The sequence below is a fragment of the Juglans regia genome, chromosome 6 (genome assembly GCF_001411555.2).
Source record: "Juglans regia cultivar Chandler chromosome 6, Walnut 2.0, whole genome shotgun sequence".
In the NCBI taxonomy this organism is placed as follows: domain Eukaryota; kingdom Viridiplantae; phylum Streptophyta; class Magnoliopsida; order Fagales; family Juglandaceae; genus Juglans; species Juglans regia.
This window is the reverse complement of record NC_049906.1, coordinates 19,851,198-19,858,483: the sequence shown is the minus strand read 5'-3', so window position 1 is coordinate 19,858,483 and position 7,286 is coordinate 19,851,198. Positions and strand designations below refer to the sequence as shown.

The 7,286-nt window shown below is 33.4% G+C and overlaps 1 pseudogene; it reads right to left on the bottom strand.

The window, feature by feature from the left end:
- Positions 1 to 873: 873 nt before the first annotated feature.
- LOC109021981 lies at positions 874 to 2,596 on the bottom strand (annotated as a pseudogene).
- Positions 2,597 to 7,286: the final 4,690 nt, after the last annotated feature.

Genomic DNA, 7,286 nt, shown 5'->3' with positions numbered 1-7,286 from the left:
TGGATTATATTTCAATTTGTATCTAGAAAGGATTGGAGTTCTTTGTTCTTGGTTTAGCTCAGTTGTAGACGTAAAGGCACAATTGATACTTGAACAAGTAACATGACTTTGATGGTTTTCTTTTACTATTTTATAGTTGTTATATAATTTGTCAAGTAGTTTTATTAGAATAAAAATTGTGGTTCATTGCTATATTATCCGACCATGATTTCTAGGAATGAGAGAATGGTTGAGAGAAGATGAAAAGAAAAGTAAATCCATCACCAAATCAGTGGGCAAAAATTGCATCCCAAGTGTTTGTTTTATTGCTTCTTACAAGTTTAAGTCAACTTCTATACATTTCCTTTAAATCTCTTGATTCTTAGTAATTTTAGAAAAATAGATTCAATTTTATTTTCAGCTTTACTCGTGCTTGAACTTCCCAACAATTTCACTCTTAATTCATTCCATACTCCCTTAGTAAATAGCCACATTTTGGTGTCGATATAGTTAGTGGTTAACTTTTGAAATTTATTTCTCATTTCTTATTTTTTTGGTTCATTGCTAGATCATTTAGTTTAATGTTTTCTTATCATTTCAAAATTGCTTGTCACCACAAACCGTAATATGTTGTCTTGTGAGTATGAAATGTGTGCTAAATTCTCATTGTCCCTATGAATTCGATCTTGGGATTTACCCTTGTATTAATTTGACAATTTCTACGCTTGGAAGTCGAACTCCATTCCACTCCTGTAGAGGTGCAGGATTGTGACATACATTTTGTGATATGCAACTCATCACATGGTAGCTTTATACACCTACATACAAACATACATACACATGCACACTTTCTTATTCCTATGTTTTTAAACAATATCATCTATATAGCTGTTGTTTTTCGTCTCCAAACGCTAGATTAGTGGCATAGATTCTTGGAGGTTGACTAATTATTAATGCTCAACATGATTTCCTAGTCAACCCAGCCGCCATCAACCACTAGGTTATGCCCATTGACAAATCCAGAATCATCAGATGCAAGGAAGAGCACGGCATCCGCCACATGCCCCACTTTTAGCACAACTCCTTTTAAGCTCGCATGCGGCTCAACTGCCTTCTCCAACTGCTCTGCGTCCATTACGGTTTTACTGCATGCCAAAGGAGTTGCAACTATAGAGGGCGATACGCAGTTCACTCTAATCCCATGCTCCCCTAGCTGCCTGCTCGCTGATCGAACAAGTCCAAGCACCGCGTGCTTTGACATAAAGTAATCAGTGCTATGGGTTGAACCCATAGTTGCTGCTGCACTGGCAGTGCACACAATGCTCCCCCCTCACATGCCCTTCAACCATAGCACGAGCTGCATGCTTTACACATACAGCCATGGCACGTACATTGATCGCAAATAGGTGGTCAAAGGCCAACAAGTCTAGGTTAAGTACGATCTGATCCGACTTATTAAGAATCCCTGCATTACTAAACATGATGTCAAGTTGCCCATAATTCTTGACTGTCCATTCTACCATGGCTTTGACCTGTTCTTCATCAGTAACGTCACAACGTATGAATATAGAATGGTTCAAACCAATTGATTTGGCAACCTGATGGCCTAGTTCTTCTTGGATATCAGCAATGACCACCATACGCGCGCCATGCTTGGCAAAAAGATGTGCAGTCGCCTCCCCAATGCCACTAGCACCGCCTGTGACTATGACCAGTTTGCCTTCCAGTTTCTTCTTGAGCAATGTGGTTTCCGTCATTGTTATATGACAATAAAATTATAGGATGGATGGGGGCAGCAGCTGTCTCTTGCTAAAAGAAGATGACCAATATATGGTGATTTTGGATTAAGTGGGCAAACCGAAAATCTGATATTACTCACGTGATTTGTTGATAAAACTACGGAGAAAAAAAAGAAGTCCAAAAGTTCTACCAAATTAAGAGTGATTTGTGATTTGTGGTGGAATTATGGATTTAGATTTTAAACGTGCTCTCAAATTCATATAAAATAGTGGATATGAAAAGAAAATAAAGTAAGCTTGATCAATTCCACTACAAGAATTGGGACAGGGTTTGACAGTAGCTTCTCTCTGATAGGTATACTGCAATCAATCGCAAAATCCAAGTTAACAACGCTCTTGGAATATAAACACAGAATAATAAACAAATAACAATATATAAACAACTGAATATCAAGCAACAATGCTAGATCAAGTTCCAATTCAGCAAAACCCCTAATAGCACTCTTCAAGCCAATGTGGAGCCTTAAATTCCATGATCATCATAATTTCCTTCCAGAGTCCTTGGCAGTCTTATTCAAAACATCCAGATAATAAAGACTGCACAAAAGGTCCTAAATACACTGTCAAATTCCTTCGGAACAAAAAGAGAAAAGGAAATTCGATCAAATTACCGAGAACAAATTGTTTATTAAAAGAACTATGTTGATATAATTATAAGCTAAAGATATTACAGAGAAGAGTAGATTTTCATACCGAATATATTTGCTGGGATTGTGTTGGAATAATGAGAGGAAGAACGTTCAGCTAGAGCAAGAGGAACGGCGAAGTTTTGGCCTATAGCTGGACAAAATTTCCTTGAATTGAATGTCAGAAAATGATCAACGACTAATAAAAGTGTTTGGAGTGAAAAGCTCAACTTTATATTTTTATATTGATTGTTCATGATTGCATAATTAATATATTTTATTATTTTTTAATTTTTAATTTTAGTTTAATTTTATTTAATTTTAGACTTCATTGTCAATATTTAAATTTATTTCGGATTAGAAAAATGTATGCAATATGAATACTTATTTTGATTTTAAGTCAAGATCAATGATTTGGCTTGCGTGGGATTTTCTTGAACGGGTATACACAAAGCAAGTCGATTGACTTGGCATTAGACTTTGGAATGCAAATTATGGGTTAGGTGGTGTTGAACGGAATGGATGCACGCGGTTTTGACTTGGTAGAAATACAGAGCGGGACGAAAGGCCGGAAGGGACGCGCACGAAACAAATTTAATTTTTCCGCAACTGAAGAGTGAGCTGGTCTTGGAGCCTTTTGAATTCTCTTTTCCAAAAAGATAAAAAGGAAGAAGCAGAGTTCGTGAGAAAAAAGAAAAGAAAAAAAAAAATGAAAAGGCTGGAAGACGCACGGACGAAGGAGATTTAATTGAAAATTTGACTTTTTAAAAGAAAATGAAAGGAGGTGAGGGACAGATATGTTAAAAAAAAAAGAAAAAAAAAAGAAGTAAATGTGACGTGAAAGGTAAGAAAAGAAAGAAAGAAAAACGATATAGAGAGCCGAAGAAGAAAAAGAAATAGGCGACGCAGATCCGAAAAACGATCACGGACTGGCGTTGCGATTGAGAGATTTGGATTGTAATGAGTATTTTTAGTGTTTATTTATTTTTATTTTTTATTTTTAAAAATTATGGTGAATTCATTTATATTAAATTTAATTTTTAACATGAATTATTTTTTTTTTTTATTTTAGAAAAATGATGTAATCTAGTTTCAAACTATGCTTACTTTTTAATTCTAATTTGAATTAATTCTATTCTATGTTTGTCTGATTTATTCTGAGTTTATTACTTTCAATTAATTGGCCATTAATTAGATGATTTTACTCTTATAATTTACTATCGAAAGATGGAATTATAAGATAGATTTTGAACATTTCGAATAAAATCGAGATTAATATAATTTTGATATTTATCAAAAATAAATTATCTATCCTTAAGAAATATACTTTTTTTATTATTTTATTATAAAATTACGATATTATACACTTATAATATTGCACCGATCAATTGTACCCATTCCGACAATTGACAACGTCCCAGGCTCCCATCTGAGTGACCATCAAAGGACAAAATTTTATATTTTCTGGCATTCTTTATGGAGAAAAGCAGACACGCGATGCGCGGGACGGCGTGGGTCATGGTTTAACGCATTTAATTATAAATGACTGTAAACATTTTAGTTTCAACTTTTGCAAACTAACTGTGTAGACCAAACAAATACTTGTAATATATTAAGGATGATGTTGCCATTCAGCCATTATAAGATCTAAAATACAAAGAACAATAAGGTCAATATCAATCTTTTCTTCATCTAACAACACTGCTTCGCTGACAAGCCGATGTGCAACCTGGTTGTGCAACCTGGTTTGCATCACTTTTGACATGTCTTACCCTCCAGTCAGTTCCATGCATCACATGTTTGATGTCTACACTAATAAAATTGTAGCTGTCCACTTCTTTCTGATTATGTATGGAATCACAACATGTGAAGAGTCACAAACTTGACTCACTCAAAAATAGTAGTACAAAGGCTATTCTAAGTGTAGGAGGATGTCGTGTAATAATTATAATATAAATTTCTAGATCATCTCCTCAGAAAAATTATTTAAAATCAAACTCGTTAATAATGGTAAAAATATTTACAAAGAGAAAATAAAAATGATGGTATGAGCAATGCATGAAAGAGTGCAACAATAATGAAAAGGATACTAGCCATGGACTAGATTCATATTTTTGAATTTTTGAGTGTCGAAATGAAATGTAAAAAAAACTAACAAATTGAAATTAACAACAAAAAAAATCAACTAAACTAAATAATCTTAATTAATCTGAAAATTAAACAATAAAACAGAAATTATTTAAGTCCTAATTAAGCTTTAATCGATCTAATATGCAATGGAACTGAGAGATTAATAAAACTAATCTAAGAATTAAACTAGATTAGAAAGTAATTGCTAAAATACGAACTGAAAATTGAAAAGCCACACAATCAATATTCTAGAGTTCATCCTTGTATTCAAATTACAAATTCTCAAAATCAATCCATAGCAATTGTAATCACTGTTAAATGAATGTTTAAAGAAGCGAGAAAAATAAATAATATGAAGTAAATAAACAGTAAATAAAATGCCAAAAAGTCTAAGCCAAATATCTCAAAAATAAATCACAAACTTTAAACTAAAATTAAATAAATAGTAGAGAGTGAAAAGAGTAAGCAAAATGAATGGATATTGAGGTGGTAGGCAATTGAGGAGACGGATGGAGCGGCAATTGGACCCTGGAAGAGTTCTTCAAATGTGCGGCACTGCTCTTCAATATCCCCAATTCCGTGCTAATGATATGCTTAAATAGGGTAGAAAAGAAACCATAATGTCTTCATATTCCCGCACACAAAATTCCTTAAATTTTAGAACTCAACTTGGCAGCCATGTACACGCTTCATGAGCTCAAATTTAGAAATTATTATTAGAGACAACTTTGTAGCCCTTTATGATAGCTTTCCAACGCATCAAGAATCGTATCAATCCGATATTTGAACAGAACGTTATGATTAAAATACTAAAGTATGTCCATTCTCTCTCCTAATGCATTTTGGACTCTGATCCGAATTACTCTCAGACCCCATCATTATCCTTATTTGAAGAGTCCTACACTCGTTGAAAATTCTTAGGTTGTTTCAACGTCTTGCCCACTTGAAAGTCTTTTGAATTTGAAATTAGAAATAAAATAATAGAAATTAAAAATAAAATAAAATAAGAATAATAGAATATTAAAAATATATTGTGCATGTGAATGAACATTGTCCAATTAAATCACAAGTTATAAAATTAAGTATAAATCATGCTATTAACCAATTTAAATCACAACTCAGATTTATTCATCTTAACCATTTTTTCATCTAAAACTAATAATAATGTAATGAAATAAATAAAATATATTGGTTCTAAATATATAAAATATGCAATAATTCAGCAAAATCACACCCTCCAACTAGCATTTTGCTAATCTTTGAGCAAAATAGTGAAAATTAATTGAGATGAATATTGTATAAAGATCGAAATCCAAACAGAAACAATCAAACATAATTCTGAATTCTCACAAAAGTGACACGTTACTACTCAATCCCCAGGGGCTATACCCACCAAAACTATCTTAATAATCTTTCACATAGAATTGAGGCAAATGTCTCAGAACTCAAATGTGTGTGTGGAGCTAAACTAGTTGTATGTTCCTCATTACTAGCCATGATTTGTCATAGAATTTTTCAACGTTAAGATTTATCATTGCTAATTCTAACTACCTCAAAACCCAAGGGACTAGCAGTTTTCACGCTAGCTCTGTTTTAAAGGTTAAACACTCAACCTCCAAAGTCTTGCGTAACTGTTTCTAGCCCTTTACTTAGGAAATCTAACTTAGCCGCCTTTATCTATGTTTTTCCTATTCTTTTCAAATCTCTTTTTTTTTCTTTCTTTTCCTTTTCTTTTCTTTCCTTTTTTTTCATTTTTTTTCTTTTTGAAGCATGGCTCGGTAGTCCTACAGTTTACTTTTCTTGTGTTAAATCAATGAACAGTAAATAAGGTACACTACAAGCGTAAGCATGTGCAAAATATCCTTCAAAATTTGTCATTCGTTCTACAAAAATCTTATCAAGTCTTATCTCAATAAGTATAGCATCCCGGTGTTTCAAGCTACATATCAACAAAATATGATGCATAAAAAAATATGCTCTATGCTTAAGCTTGAAAATAAATCTTCACAAAATGATTCCGCTCAACTACTCTACCAAGATGCTTAGATTTCACAAAATACTAGAAATAGAATGACTGTCAATCATATGTGAATCAATGCACATCACATTAATGCAAGTTTTTTTCCTTTTTTTTTTTGAATTCTGTGCACACACGCTACCCCCAATTAGTGAGAGACATGGTACTCAATGAATCAAACGAAAGAAAACAAAGTGCACAGGAATAAGCAAGCAAAACAAAAAAAATCAACATGAAATATAAAATCAAAGCAAAATAACAAAAAAACAAAAACAAAATGCAAGTAAAGAAAACTGTAAAGGGTGAAAAGATCAAAACACTTCCCTAGAATCTTGCACAAGCAAGATCTCTTCGTGTGGATCAAAGACCTTCAGAAACAGCTTTAGACGTTTTCCATTGCTAGTGAAGCTATTTCCATTCTTCGGATTGACAATGTCTACCGCCACATGAGGATGAACCTTCTTTACAATGTACAACCCCTTCCATCGAGATTTCTGCTTCATGGGAAAAAGATACAGTCTTGAATTGTAAAGGAGCACTTTTTGATTAGAGACAAGATGTTTGTCATGGATCTTCTTGTCATGCAAGGCCTTCATTCGCTCCTTTGCCAAGAGGGAATTATCGTAGGCCTCTTTTTATTTTTTTAAGCTCTGGAATCACTTCAACAGCATGCACCTCTGACTTGTCGCAATCACCAGGCATCTTGCAAGTATTGAACACATTCATTTCCAATGT